Consider the following 17,016-nt stretch of genomic DNA (forward strand, 5'->3'; position numbering starts at 1 on the left):
CTAAATTATCAATCGGTACACATCCACCATGATATGGATTAAGTATAAAGACATCATAAAGAGTCATAGAAAAACATGACCTTGTGCAATGTCAATATACAGCTATCCATAGACTGTAGATCTATGAATGTGTATATGTATATAACAATAATAATGATAACAAAATCAATTTTAATACCAACAAAAACAATGTTCACCGATTTAATTACAGTGTTGTTTTTGTTTGTTTTTTGTTTGCTTGTATTTTTTTTTTTAAACAAAATTTTATTCAAAACAATTGAATTGGATTGGGCAACAGGCTTAGCCTATGTAAGCCCTCTCCACAAAACAAGGTACAATATTACATTCAAACAAAGCAAGACATACACAAACATAATGACAAAACAGTAATAATAGTTAACTCAGATCAAAAGTATGACAATTTGAAGAATGCTTCAAATTGTTAACTAAGAAAAAATTAATTATAGATGATTTTTTTTTAATATTCTAGGTAATAAACTCCAACATTGATTTAGAGGACTCATATTAATTAAAATGGTCTCCAGTCAGCTATTTAAAATCATAAATTAAATAACTCATTTTTAAAACAAAATGTTTGTTATCATGACTTTTTTTGTACTTATTTTTTTTTTAAATTATTGCATCTGAAGAATAACGGCAGCGAGTAATAACCATATTGAAACATTAAAGAGTCGTTATGATATAAAAAGAATTAAGAATATTAATAATAAGGGAAAAAATAGATTTAAGAAATTAAAGATATACAAATTGAATAAATAAATGATATTGTTTTGGACTTTTAAAATACATTTCATTATACAAATCTCTCTGAATTTTTTATGTATTCACGAACAGCCTTAACTATCTGCGTATTGTCTTCATTACTCATAGATTGACCATCAAAAAGTATTAACTTTGAATCAACATCAACTCCATAAGCAGACAGTTTATCAAGAAGAGTGATCCTGTTAAAAGTGTGTGATGGACAATTAAAAAAATAATGTTGATTGTCTTCACATTTATATAAACATTTAAGACAGAAAGGTAACCTATCAAAAGATCATGAAACAAGTGAGAATTTAAATTACTTGCATCGTTTCGTAATGGACAATAAATAATATTAAAATTTCTCATACCTGAACAAAAATATTTAGGAGGCATCTTTGGTTTATATATTTTATCAAGTACAGATTTGAACTGGTTAATCGACAAAGCATTGTTTGCATTAGTATCCAGAGTTTTTCAACAGATGGTATGAAACTTCTATAATTATATGAAACTGTTCTGCACCTTATAATTATGAGAGTCTCTCCTAAGATTGTAATCATTTGGTTTGAGAAGACAAGGTTCTAATAAATATATCAAGTAACTTGGAGAAAATCCATTTTTTATTTTATAAAATGTAGTAACTTTATGCTTCTTCCTTCTGTCTGATAATTTTTCAGACATATTTTAGTGTATGATTTTTTAAGAGAAGTTGTACGTCGGAGACCCATAATTATACGAGCAGCTTCAATTTGAACACTTTCTAATAAGTTAGCTTCTTGTAAAGTACAATTATCCAATATAATGTTTGCATATTCTAGAATATGGCAAATAAATGCTGTATAAATTGTATTACGTATATTTTTATCCAAACTATATTTTACTTGTCTTAATAAATATAATTTAGAACATGCTTTTTTATAAATTTCATTTATATGTAATTGCCAATTAGCCTTACTCTCAAAGTTGAGACCTAGGTGAGAGAAGGATTGGTATCTTTTCTAGAAAATAAAAGGGTTTCTGTTTCGGAAGGATTAAAGGTTACAGCCAAGTTTTCAGCCAATGTTTTGATCCTCCCAAGATCATCAGTCAAAGACATAGAAACAGTATCATAGTAATTACCAATAGTGGCATATTAAGAGATGCCATCTGCAAATAATCTAATATGATTACAGTCTTGAATGGTAACCTTTAAGAATAAGTGTATTTAAAGGATCGATAAGTTTACCAGGATCGTTTCTAAAATTTCGGGCACGGTAAACAACATTTCCGTTAAAATAAGGATGTGCTATCTCGTTTGAAATAAGTTTCAACAAAACTTCAAACCCAAATCTTTATAACTATGGACAAATTTAGTAAAGGTTTTGAGTAATTTGTGGTAACGAAATACCTGGCTTAATAATTTACTAGTAATACATAGATTACTTTCGTTCAAATAAAAAACATCACAATAGACACGGACATAGTGAACCAGTTGTGAATTACAAAAACCATAAGATGTTGCCAAAGGAACTTCACCATCCAAATTAGAAAATTAACAATGGGGACCGAAATTACTTCGCCCACCCTTTCAAAAATCCTGGATCCGCCCCTGCGTTTTATATTATTGAAGTTTTATTGTTTTGGCGCAAATAAAAGATTGGATTTTTTTTTTTCAAAAGTAGCGCATATGCAATGCACCCCCTCTTTGAAGACCTCTAAACAGGTAAAATTCACCTGTATTGGTATGTCTGGTGTATGTATATCAGACGTTCCATCTACGGGCGATATCTTTTTGCGCAAAAAGTAACTCATTTGCGCCACAACTTAATTGCGCCAATACATCTTTTGCGCCACCTAATTTTCAAAACTATAGGTATCATTTGCGCCAAAAAAATAATCATCTAATTGCGCCATTTTTTTTTTCATTATAACAACTAAATGATTGACTAGGTACCATCATCAAAAAATTCTTCTGACATTGTACACAGAAATTTTGCATTAGCCTCGCATCGTAATAAAATTATCCCGCTTCCTGGATAGTTACACAATACAAAGTCATCATCTTTATTTCCAACAACACCTATACCATCCAATATTCTGTGAAATTTTGCTTGATTTTTAGGTTAAGCAGGACGCAGTTTTCTTCTCTCTCAATACATTAACTGACGCACATATTTTAAATCTCTCTTTTCTAAATTTTTTCTTCAATTTTGAAAAACTCTGAATTTAATATTTTTGAAGGTAGCTCTGACAATATATTGGTTGCTTATCATTTGCATGCAGCCCTCACAATTTGACGTTCTAATTTCTGGACACTGAAAATAAAAAAAATATATTTCTCTTTACAAATAAAAACATGGTATTTTATAGTGCCAAAATCTGCTATGAAATTTTAACAATTATATGTACAATTCTTGCAAGATTTTTATGAAGTTTAAATTGTACGTTTTATAATCAATGCTTTTGATGCGTTTCAAAATCAGCACTGAGTAATTAATTTGTAAAAGAGTTCTGCCTTTTAGAACAATTAATTATATTGGTAATGACATTTCATTATCTGAATCCTTAAATTAAGAGACATATAAATTGTTCTAAATTGTTTTATTTAGTTATTGCCCTTGTATCTTAAATAGATAACATACATGCAATGCATAGAATATTATGTATGGGCTTTTCTCACTGTTGAAGGCCGTGCAGTGACCTGTAGATGTTAATCTCTGTGTGATTGTGGTTTCTTGTGGAGAGTTGTCTCATTGGCATTCATATCACATCTTCTTTTTTTTATATATATTGAGACTCTTCTTTGAATATTTTTATTTCTATCATCCCTTAATTTACATCGCCCCTTTTCTATTTTTGATATTTTAATTAAAAATTTAAAAATCAAACTTTCAAAAAGAGAAATGATCAAAATTGCACGTAAGGTTTAGTATCTTAAAAGTTTGATTCCTAAACTATCAAATTTATAAACGATATTTAGAATTATTTTAATATTTTAAAACTTTGATCAAAATTCCAAAAATCTAAAATTTCAAAACTTTTTAAAACTTTGAATTGATAAGTGTTACACGGACCCCTTGCATAACAGTAAACAGCAAGCTGTTAAGGGCCAAAAATGACTAGTGTTAATCATTTCAAAAAGGTAACCAAGTCTAATCTATAGAAAAATGAATAACACCAACACTCGACAACCATGGAACAAAACGTGTAATAAAGATTTTGGAATAGTCAATAAGACTGCTAATGTCATAAGTTCATATTGTTTTTTAATGAATTTAATTTTTTTTTTTTAACTTTTATTATAGATTCGTATGAAACCTGAAAAGGCGTGTAGCATTATCATGAGCTGTGCCATTCTGCACAATATAGCTCTGTGGATAAATGAGCCTGATCAAACTGTCAGAAGATTAAGAAGAGGAGATGCCTAATGTAGACGCAGTGTACAATGGAGCCAATGATGGAAGGAGAATTAGGGATCACATCACTCAGATGTACTTCACCAATTAAATTCACACATTAAATTCTTAATTACCTTTCCACTTTATTTTGTCTCTCTTTATTTTTCTAGAGGTAGAAGTTATGCTTCCTTCATTAATTGTATGTACAGACACTTTATGTTACGAAGTTTAAATCTATCTTGTGACTTTTGTCATCGACCTCAATTTCATGGTTCAGCGATGGCAGTTAAGTTTATTTGTCTGTCATGTGAAATTTTCAATCATTATTTATAGGTAAGACAGGGTTTGGTCTGTTGAATAATTGCTAGGTTTCATATCAATAAGTAAAATTGAGAATGAAAATGGGAAATATGTCAAAGAGACACCAACCTGACAATAGAGCAGACAACAGCTGAAGGCAACCAAAACATGGTTCACCTGACCTCACCTAGGAATAATACATATACCGTATAGTCATTCATACAGTTTTTGTGATATTTGTAGTTATAATTGTATCTTAAAGACTTTCTGCATAAATTGAATGTTAATCAGCCTCAGAAAGCAGTTGATCATATTAGTGTGGGCACTCCTGTTTATAACTTTTTTTGCCAGTGGAAAATAAAAAATCAAGCAGACAAAGAGTCAACATATTTATATGTATAATATATATTAAAGATAAAAAAAACTAAAAAAAGAACAGGTTAACACTAGAAATAGAATCTTTATATTCTACTGCTCCATGACAGACAGAAACCCAGCAGTAAGATTTTCATCAAGCTTGCTGTGAAGTCTTTCATTATTAGCATAACTGAATTTGGAGGTTTGTTTTAATCAATTTTCTCTCCAAAACTTGACACTGCAGACTGTATATATCATCAGCTGTCTTATTCTTGGTTTTATTTTGTGGTTGTTCCTGTTCATCAGATCTAGAAAACAAGGAGATAAAACATAAAATAGTATTCACCAGCAGGGCCTTAAAAAGCGACCCTTTTCTAACCAGCAGGACATAAAAAGGGACCCTGTGTAACCAGCGGGGCATGAAAAGGCAACCCTGTTTTGCGGTACATTCCTACCACTAAAGATATAGGAAGGAAGTACCCCCCCCCCCCCCCCTCCGCATCTGTTCGGGCTTCATTTACTTGTTTATGTTCTTGTAAACAGGTCTACTTCTAGATTAGTAATGAAACGATACTTAACCTGGGAACATAACTACCACTTACTTATTAGACATCAACCATTCAACTTTATTTTATTTATTGTTTAGTGAATATTTGACTCCTCCCCCTTTTATGTTTCACAAGAATCTGTTAAAAGTTGAAACGATTGATGCTTTATGTCTTGGACCACTTTTCATTTTATGTTGGAGTGACTTATAGTATAACTAATCGCCGTATTTGAATATAAAAAATAAGACAACGCGTGACCGAACGACGCATGGATTAAACGAGTGCGCAGCACGAGTTTAATCCATAGCGGCGTTCGGTCACAAGTTGTCTTATTTTTGATATTCAAATACGGCGATTAGTTATACTTTTTATTACATTGTCAAATTGCTTATATTTATGAAATTAATGTAGAAAATGTAAGGAACTATATGGTTTTCCTACGCATGTTTTGTTTCGACGTTATCGACGTCTTGACAACGCCTATTGTTGTATGACGTCAGAGAGTGAAATAACCACGTTTATTTCACATGTGAAATTATCGGATTTATCTAACTGGGAAATCAATGTAATTCATTGCAACCAATGTAATAATTGTTGTTATTGTGAATATGTTTTATGTACGATAACACCAATTCTTCATAAATAGAAGATCTATAGTACCAACAATGATGTCAGTTTAACCTATATTTCCCTTGGAGACTGAACATTTTTGAATATACACATATCATTCTTAAACATTTTATGCTATAAAGTATTAATGCTGGTACAAATAAAATAATGTAAAAAGGGCAAATAGATGAAGAAAAAAACCAAAACCAAAAACAAAACCATATTTACTTAAATGCCACTATATATTATTGCACAGTGATGTAGATCTGGGAACAGTATATCTAACATAATATATATGTTCCTGTGTAGATGTAGTTTATTTTAAAAGAGAGAAGACATTTATATCCTTGTATTTTCAAATGTCTGTGTACTTAGAGTTTAGAGTATACCTAGCAGTCCGGTCAGTCCTGTTCTGTACCATCTCATGAACAACTGTCACTGGGGCTGCTGCAGGAACTGAGGAATAACTGATGGCATTAAAATGAATGTCTAGGCGATTCCTCCATACATCCTCCATCTCCTCATTCACGGCACTGGACTGTAAGGTGTGTTCTAATTGGTCTGAAATAGTTATGTGTACTCATTAGAACAAACTGTATAAGTCTTAAAATTATTTATTCAATTTTATTTGATGAATGTTCATTTCTGCACTCTTATTTTTTACTTTTTATCTTTAAGATAATTTCAAGAATTTTTTTTTTTTACAACAGTATTAATTCATCAAGAACACAACGTTTAAATCAAAGATATTTGTATCAGAATCACCGTGATCTAAAGATAAAATCTTGATGGTCTGGATGGGTTTTTTATTTCAAAATTGTGAAGGTCATTTTCTCTTTTTTTTATACTATTGCTCATTATATTCTTGATTTTTACCTATTTTTTTGTCATTTTTTTTTCATTCAGGGCGAACGGACTCGATAAGCGAACAGACACAGGGCGAACATATTATCAGGGCGAACGGAACCGACACCGAAATTAACAGAATAAGGGAGATAAAAGGAGATGGGTTATCTGCACGGGAGAATGTTTAAACAAACGCATTTCATGATGAGCAAGAAAACAATTTAATGCATAAAAGCTAAATACACGATTGAATGTCAAATTAGAAAACACACAAATAGATGCATATCAAATAAAAAAAAACGTTGCACAAAATTTACCCTTTGTAACGGCGACCCTATGTTTTGGAACAGTATTATGTCCCTTTAAAATGGACTGTTGTAAAATTAACGTTTAATTACTATTGTTAATATGAATTATTGATAAAAATTGTTGTTTAACATTTCAATCATATTTAGTTACATCAGAGACATATGTATAATATGTCTCTGGTTACATTATTGTGCTATAATTCATTGAATTTACTCTCAGATTTTGTTGAATTTGCAACTTATTTTATATTTGTCTCGTATTTATTAAGTTAGTGCTGAGATAAATAATTGTATTGGGCTTGTTTTCATCAGCCACTTTGGTTGATATAAAGACCTTTCATTTTAGCTTTTAGTTATGGGCTTACTGGTCTTGCATAGACATCACTGCCTAACTGGTCTTGCACAGACCTCAGTCATATTCTTCACGAAAGGTCTAGCACAGACTTCGTTAACTAACTGGTCTTGCACAGACCTCAGTCACAGTCTTCATGAAAGGTCTAGCACAGATTTCGCTGACTTACTGGTCTTGCACAGACCTTGTTCACTGTGTACACGAAATGTGTTGTCTACACGAAAGGTGTAATGCATTTCACTGCATCTAGACACAATGTCGCTATTGTGTCTATAATTATGATGCATCTAGACAAAGGTTAAAATGACAGATTAAGCTATGTCACTTTTATGTGAATTTTAACTTGCTTTTCATATTCATGTCTCATGTTTTTATCTTTACAAATTGTTTCAGAGACTCGGGATTCTGATATCTACTCTTTACACGGTCTGGGGTAACATATGTTAAAGTTGACACAGAAAATACACAACGTAAAAACCCATCCGGTTACATTTTGGTGGCAGCGGTGGGATCCTGAGGCGAAACTTCTTACTAGAGCTTTCTTACAAATGGGCGAAAGATATGAACGAACGTAAAGGGAGCACGTATTTCATTTCTACAATAACAGTTAAAAGAGTCTTTGTTTTATCCAGTAAAACAGCATTCTTTTCTAAATCAAGTTTATTTAAAAAAATAATAATATCGCAAATAATACACGATTTTAATATAATCAAACAGAGAAAAATAGTGTCAAATACACTTACGTCCGATACGTTACTTACGTAAACCACGAGTACACACATTTCCGCGGGAATTTATTTTTAAGCACGAGTTTCACGATTAACATTTCAATGACATTATTGGAGTACGTTAGTCTAAATTTAACGACAAGATTCACATTTATTTTTATATAAATAAATTTGGTGTTTTTACTGTCTTCTGATTGGTTAAAATTATTAGTTTTATTTTCAATGTTGTCAATTTTGATGGTGACACGCGCACTCTGTTGTGTATTCATACGCCAACATGTGTGTACGTTGTTATTGATAATATAAATAATATAAAAAGTTCTTTGAGCCTTATTTTTGATAGAAATTTATTTATAATGAATGGCAATAATTTATTTTGCTTCGCGGATTATTAAATGTGAAGAGTCAAAAATTAGTTTTATGGTTCAATAAAATCAAAATAGATAATAGCCATTCATTAATTGTTACAGTACACTTTCAGCAAATTAATACATTGGAATATCGAGATTAGCTAAACATGATGCTACAATGTTTTTAAAAAGTAATGTTGAATAAATCTAGAAAAAAGACTTTGTATATAAAGAAAATAAATCTACAATTTTGCACCATATAAATTGTGGATTTTATAATGACGATTTAACAGTACACATGTTTGGAAGATAGACGCGAAATTATCACTTATCGTCCAGTGGCTAATATTTCATGAATGTTTTAGGACTATAGGTAAAACGCAGTTATACGCTAAAATAACCGTTCCATTGCTCCGGTGTATCATATATACACATTTAGGATAGAGGACAATGAATATTACCAGGGGAGAGGCGATGATTCAAAAGTTATGAATTGAGCACCAGCATATGGCATAGTAAGAAGATCATCTTTTCTTTATTTCATTTTCATTTTATTATTTTGAGCGTTGCAAATTTTGAATCAAGGAAGTATTTGTGTTTCTGATAGGGAAGACAATGTATTTGCTTAGACATTTTCTTAGGTTAAACAGTGCAACATTGTAATATTGAAGAGTGGGGGAGGGGCCGGTTTTTAGTCGTTTAGGGGCATTTTTTTCGTCTGACTACAGTATATTCAGAATATTTTGTAGTGTTATCTCCTTCGACATGGTGGTATAAATAATAATATTCTAAGCTATCGTACGTCCCGAAATCCTAAATATATCTCAAGAAAAATCCAATTTAATAAGTGTCGTTGCATGCACGATAATTGTCCGAAGTTCCACGACAATTATTTAAATATGTCAAAATAAAGGATCCCTAAAACGAGTCTTACGTATGATTCGTCAAGCATACGAACCTTTCGTCAATTTGTAAGAAAGCTCTATTATCTCATTAGGCGACGATGATATTGATACAGTAAAATATGTTAAGTTAAATTGTCAAATCTAAATATTGTAAAATAAATGTTATTATGCTTATTTGATGTTAATTTTGATTTTAAAATATAATGCCGTGTTTATGTATGAAATAATGATGAGTAATCATTTCAGTTTAACTTTAAAGAGACTGATTTATAGATTGGCACAGAGATAAAGTATGTAGTGATATTTATAGAATGTAGATGCAATTATATATAGATGATAACCATAGATGATAAATTTCAAATGGTTTAAAGAAAGCTTAACTTAGATTGTTTATAATAGATAGAATGGTATAGTTTGATCATATTTGTCTTATTTTACACATACAGTAATTATACTGTTTCAGTCCGATTGACGTGTTTTAATACGCTAATGTGAGCCTCTGATTCACGTATCGCTTTTGGCCTTTTATAAAAAGAGCTGGTTGTTGCATGATTGTTTTATTCTATAGTAAATATCTCTTAAACACATACAGAATATCTAGTACATTTTATACAGTTACATTATTTCCATAGCATTTGACACAATAGTTTACTGGGTGACGATTCAGTTTAACTATTTGTTTAATTTTGTTTTTCAATTTTTCAGCACTTGTTTTCAGTGATGGTGATGATATGAGATAGTATACGTGTGTTATAACTGATATTGGACATGACCTGTCCAGCATTTCTAGTGTTCGAATGGTGAATGAATTGGACTGTGTACCGTGTGCAATATATATGGAAATACTGTGTATATATAATGAAGATTCATACCTGCCTTGTTTTTTATCTTCATGGCTTCATTTTTTTAAGGTGGGAGGAATGTAACAGCGACCCTATGTTTTGGAACAGTATTATGTCCCTTTAAAATTGACTGTTGTAAAATTAACGTTTAATTACTATTGTTAATATGAATTATTGATAAAAATTGTTGTTTAACATTTCAATCATATTTAGTTACTTTATTGTGCTATAATTAATTGAATTTATTCTCAGATTTTGCAACTTATTTTATAGTTGTAGAGTGTTTATATTTGTCTCGTATTTGTTAAATTAGTGCTGAGATAAATAATTGTACTGGGCTTGTTTTCATAAGCCACTTTGGTTGAAATAACGACCTTTCATTTTAGCTTTTATTTAAGAGCTTACTGGTCTTGCACAGACCTCACTGCCTAACTGGTCTTGCACAGACCTCAGTCACAGTCTTCACGAAAGGTCTAGCACAGACTTCGCTGACTAACTGGTCTTGCACAGACCTTGCTCACTGTCTACACGAAAGGTGTTATGCATTTCACTGCATCTAGACACAATGTCGCTATTGTGTCTAGAATTATAATGCATGCAGCATTAAGGTTAAAATGACAGATTAAGCTATGTCACTTTTATGTCAATTTTAACTTGCTTTTCATATTCATGTTTCATGTTTTTATCTTTACAAATTGTTGATATTTGTTGAATTATGTAATTTGCTAATAAACAATGAAAACTTGCTAGTGTTAAGTTTTGCAAAGCCAAACATGAAGGATCAGAGACTCGGGATTCCGATACCTACTCTTTACACGGTCTGGGGTAAAATATGTTAAAGTTGACACAGAAAATACACAACGTAAAAAACCCTCTGGTTACACCTTGAACACCCCATAAGTATTTTGCTATGACACAAGCGGCTTGTTTTCGGCGCCAAGGACAGCCAAGTTGCAGGGGGAATCATATGAATTGTAAACAAATAAGCTACATAAGTTGAGATTTTGGCACAAACTGCAGAGCATTTATCTGATATGAATGATTTATGAAAGCACACATTAATTATTATCAGTATTATCACAATTATTATTTTTTTATTATTATTTTTAATTATGATTATTATTAATATTTTTATTATTGTACTAACTGAGAAGAACATAAGAATAATTTTTCATTTCTATAATATCTTTCAATAGGAAATTATTGAGGTAATAATGGCAGTCTTTAAACGTTCAATGAATTGAAACTTCCGAGAAAAAAGGGCTAGATACAAACAAACATTTCTTGTATTTCATTTTTCTTTTGATATAAATTCTTAATGAAAATAATTCTTTTTATTTCGATGGATGAAATCAATGATCTTGTTCTGGAACAAATGTCATATGAAATGTGTTTTTTCATAATTAAATAATTTTCACAATTTGCATTATCCTTTTGTAATTACGGTCTGGTTATTTATCAGCTTTTAAATTTGGAAAACCAAAAAGCGTTTGCTTTGTTTGATTCAATTTCGTATGATTGAGTGGTTGGCTAAATGTGGTTAAACTTATTACCAGACCATTCAACGGGTTTTCCAAATTATTGGACCGAAGAAAACCATAGAAATCCCCACTGTCAACTGGTAAATTATTGCACTTAAAAAAAACCCAGATATAAATGGTATGAAATTAAATGATTCTGAGTATCTACTAAACCAGTATGCAGATGACTCATGTCTCTTATCTGACGAGGATGAGCAATCTTTAGAAAAATGTTTATATACTTTAGAATTTTTTTTTATATACTTTAGAAAAATGTTCTGAGTGTGCGGGACTTTTGATAAAACTGAAGGCATATGGATTGGGTTTAAGATTCACTCAAAGGATAAACTAACAACTACAAGAAATTTGAACTGGAATCATTCAGGAAAATTTAAACTTTTAGGAATAAAATTTGATCTGTTCAGTGAAAATAAAACGCTTGTAAATTTTGTAGAAAAAAAAAATACAAAAAATACAGAGCTTACTAAATTCCTGGGTTTATTGAGATTTAACATATACTAGTCAACAAAAGAAACGATACACGACTTTGAAATAAAATTTATCAAAAAGTTTTACATATAAAACAAAATGATATACACTATTTTAAAAAGCTTTCATTTGCAATATATGCACATGTGATAATGAAATCAAAACTTTTAGGAAAGTGTCTAAGTTCCGTGTAAACGATCATAGGGTGTAAATTGGTTTTGCGGAAAGTTGATTAAAAAATCGACACATAATTTTCTAAGTACTAAATAAAATTTCAAATTTGTTTAAAAATATTCAATATGCGAATCAAGTTATGTTCATGTTGTAACTAATGGGTTGAAATATCGTTTTTTTTTAATTTTTGGGAAAAAGGTTTTTTTTGAAATCTCAAAAATTGCAAAACATTTTTTTTTTTTTTCGTCTCAAATCAATGCTTTAGATATGAAAACAATACACAGTAAATTTGGAACCTTTCGTATTAGTTTTAAGATTGTTACCGCTTTTTCACTTTACACATACTGTCTTTGGTAAATAAGTTGATAATGTATACATTTTAACGATTTCTCGTGGGGCCGAACTTTGCTTAACTAAAAAACGAAGAAACCGTATGATTTTTAAAAACAAATTGATGGCAAACACTGTCTTTACCTTTAAATGAGAGGTTGGCATCATTAGTTGGAACTTCTGTTTTTAAAATTGTCGTTTTATGTAAATTTTGTAAAAAAAAAAAAATCGCGAAAAAACGTCAAAAACCAAAAAAAAAAAATTTTTTAAACGGATTTATATTTCCATAATGATTAAGTATTACTTCCTTCAATATTGGTCCAATGAACGGAAAACTTTATCTTTAATTTGAAAAAAAAAGTCTTGTATCGTTTCTTTTGTTGACTAGTATATATGGGAAAGATCACTGTCATTAAATCACTTGCTCTACCTATTCTAATTCAATTTACAGTTTTGCCAAACCCGCCTGATGATAAAATAAAAGAAATTCAAAATATTTTTTTAGTTTCTTGTGGTCATGAAAACCAGACAAGATTAAAAGAAAAGTTATGATAGGGTTATTTAAAACTGGGGGGGGGGGGGGAGTTGAAAATGCCAGATATAAGCTCTTTCTGTTATTCATTAAAGATGACATGGATAAATAAACTGTTAATTGTCACCCTCAATTAAAGTTTTCTGACCACTGGGAACTCCTCTTTCACTCTGCACTGTTGTGAATTTCTGCTTGGCCCCACGAGTCAGGTTTCTCCAACGGTTCTTAACCTCTGTCTCTGTCCTGAGACACACCCCAAGGCATTTACTTTACTTGTTATGTCTTTCAACATTTCTTGCTTTTAAGCATTAGTAACCTCTGGGGAATGCCTCCCCTGGAGTAATTCAAGGTCGGTTGTAGCCAGCTCACTAATCAAATTACTCTCAATTGCAGTGAGGTTGAGTTTTCTTACCCTTGTAGTTTTTGCAGACACCTTTGCAGCCATGTTGATTAATACAGGAAGTTTAATTTTTCAAAGAATTGTGGGAATTTTATTTTTTTAATCACATCGTTAAATTTTAACACTGCGTTAACTAAAATTGTCGTTAACATTTTTTGAACAACAATATTTAACGCATTGATTAGTTAGCGACTGCGTTAAGATTTAACGACACTTTTGAACAACTGGGCCATAGTACTTGATTTATGCATTAACATTTACATTTATATTATAGGTATGAAAATTCAAAACAGATAGATGTATGATCTATATTTTGTATGTTTTGACCTATTATTAAGTGATTCTTCACTGTTTTATTCATTTTATCATTTATTTCATTTTTAGTCATATACTTTTCGCAAAAATACTAGGCTTTCAATGGGTTGTATATTTCTTTCAAATACCCGGACTTCAACGGGTATTAAAAGCATTCATAAATTATTCGATGAATGTATTGCTTTGTCCGTGTTTTGGACTCTGAACGATGTTTGAGCAAAACAAATGAAATTCAGAAAATTAAAGAGAAACCTTCTTTCTAATGAATGTTGGTAATAAAAGCACCATGAAATATACTAAAAAGAAGGTAAAATCATAGATGGGTTAGATATATTCTTAGGCACAGAACAATAATTGATCTGTGTTTGTCTTTATATAACCATCTGGATAGTTACAGAAGACATACCTCAATGGGAAAAAAAACAAATCTGTTGTTTCGTTGTCATTTGTCGATTTTCATCCTTGTAAACTATTCATTTCCAACGTTATTGCAAGCCAGGTGATCAACATTTCTTGAAGACTGACAATATTTGTCATGTCGTAATTTGTGTTACTTTGTTTTGTTTTTACCTATAAGAACTCATTATGTTTTTCGACACTGCACTTATGAAGCTACATGTTCTAGATGTTTTGTAAAAAAATCTTTTCACATGGATTTGAATTAATCTTTAGAAAAGTCTTCTGATTCAAGCGCAACTATTATCTATATTACATGCAAGGCTTTGCAATAGGTGCAGTGCACATAGCGCGGATTTATACAAGGCCAATTTAGTACAGGATGTATATTGTCTATGTGGTTACACTAGTGAAAGTGCTGAACACTATTTATTATATTGTAATTACTTTGCACCGCACAGACATGTTATGCTTACTGAAATGACCCACTTAGACGTTCCTGTTACAATTGATTTGTTATTGTTTGGTGATGATAACTTAGATACAAATGACAATTTTGTAATATTTTCTGCAGTACATCAACATATAAAAGAAACACAATGTTCTTACTTTGATAACAACCTTGCTGGTTATTGTTTTATAAATAACAGTACAGACGTTGCATTGTTCGAATGATCGATTTGTTGTTCATAACGGTTAACATAATGTTTCGCCTCAATGGATTTCAATTCTCAAGTTAACGCAAAAAGGATACTTACATTAAATCTATATTCTTTTCATCCCTTTATCCGTATTTTCAACGTCAGAGTTTAATATCCGTATCACAATAATATACAATGCACGTTACTATTAACAAACTAGCCAAATAGAATGGCATTGAAAAACCTCAGTGAAAAACACACAATTATCGGTAGGTGTTTTCCCTTTGGACCGTTCGTTTGAGTGTGTTTGATTATTCAAATTAAAACGTTTGATATCCATTGAGCCGTTTCTATTATTTTCTTGTGTATAAATATTATAATAACAATAGTTCTCATTTATTTTTAAATTATTTTTCATGCCTTCATGCTTATTAGAAAATTACAAATTTATGTAAAGTGCTATATAAATATTATGTATATTCATGTATATTATGGAGAAGACGGAACAAAGTAGTTGTGTCTAATGCATTTGTTTTGAACAATAAAATATGTTTAAACTAAACTAAACTATTGAGAGGATAAGGATACGAGAAAGATAGATTAAACTTCATGCTTCAGGACGAAACAAACAAAACGCGGCATACTACTATTGTCTTTATTTAAGCCTTCGCCGTATACCATGGTCCAGTGATTGACTTTGAATTAATTAGCAATATCCAATGTGAAGTTTTCTGCATTAGTTAGATTGATAGGAACTACTGTTCATCAATCTCAAGTTTGTCCCCCATTTCGAGACCTTTATAGAAAAACATATAATATGCAATAAATGAGATTTTACACCATAAATAGATAACACAAGTATATTTTCACTGATGGACCTATACTAAAGAAGAATGTGTCCCTAGTTCACGGATGCCCCGGCAGGCTAGCAAGAAGATATATGCTACAGATGTTGCCTTCTTACAATAGTGCAAAAGTACGCCGAAGTAACATATTCTATAGTCAAAGCTCATTAAAAAAGTGCAACCACAATTAACCATTCTTTGTAAATATTCCACAGACAAAACGCCCCGAAATGCATTTTGATAAAATACTTTGCACACATAGACTTTAAAATAGAATGCAACAATACAAAACATTTAACAGCCATCAATCATAGTGAAAACGAGTTATAATATAGCTAGATTAACCAAGCTAAATTACTTTAAAACTTTCAGTACAGAAGTACATTTTAAAAACACAAAAGACATGTGTGTCGACGTGAATTATTATTGAATTTGTCACACTATAAATAGATAACCATGACTCTACCTACAACACAAAAATACTGTACACATCAAAATATAAGTGTTGGACATATGGTTGAACTGGAATGTGTACAGCACTACAAGTATTTAGGCCTTATATTTTCGGCTTCAGGAGTCTTCTCTCATGCAAGACAGGAATTGTACAAAAAGAGTCTAAAAGGCTATTATAAATTATGCAAAGATGTTATTCGTTCACATCCAAAAATTACTACCAGTCTACATCTATTTGATCACATGATCAAACCTATTTCTTTATATTCCTCTGAAATTTGGGGTGCATTTAACCCAAAGAGTAGTAAATTTAGAAATGATATAGTCTTAGATAAAATTTATTCAGATCTTGAACCAGATAAATCACACATGAAAATAACAAAATTTATTTTGGGTGTAAACAGAAAGAGCAGCAATTTTGCTGTACTCTCTGAACTAGGTAGATTTCCTATTTATATTAGTATTGTGAAAAATCTACTGAATTATTATTTTAGAATTGAAAATATGCCTGAGGACTCTTTATTATATAAAGCCTTACAAACCTCTAAAGATTTAGATGATAAAAATCACAATAGTTGGTATAGCAGTGTCAGACACTTATGTAAAATTATTGACCTGCCTAGTAACTTCA

General features: G+C 30.9%; 1 long non-coding RNA gene across 1 annotated transcript; it reads right to left on the reverse strand.

The window, feature by feature from the left end:
- Nucleotides 1–4,994: 4,994 nt before the first annotated feature.
- Nucleotides 4,995–15,364, reverse strand: LOC139482792 (uncharacterized). The gene is made up of 3 exons (XR_011654956.1): nt 15,205–15,364; nt 6,349–6,520; nt 4,995–5,110 (listed from the first exon to the last, which is right to left on the reverse strand). It is a non-coding gene; the product is annotated as an uncharacterized lncRNA (long non-coding RNA).
- Between the last annotated feature and the right edge of the window lie 1,652 nt (nt 15,365–17,016).

The sequence above is a fragment of the Mytilus edulis genome, chromosome 7 (genome assembly GCF_963676685.1).
Source record: "Mytilus edulis chromosome 7, xbMytEdul2.2, whole genome shotgun sequence".
NCBI lineage: Eukaryota > Metazoa > Mollusca > Bivalvia > Mytilida > Mytilidae > Mytilus > Mytilus edulis.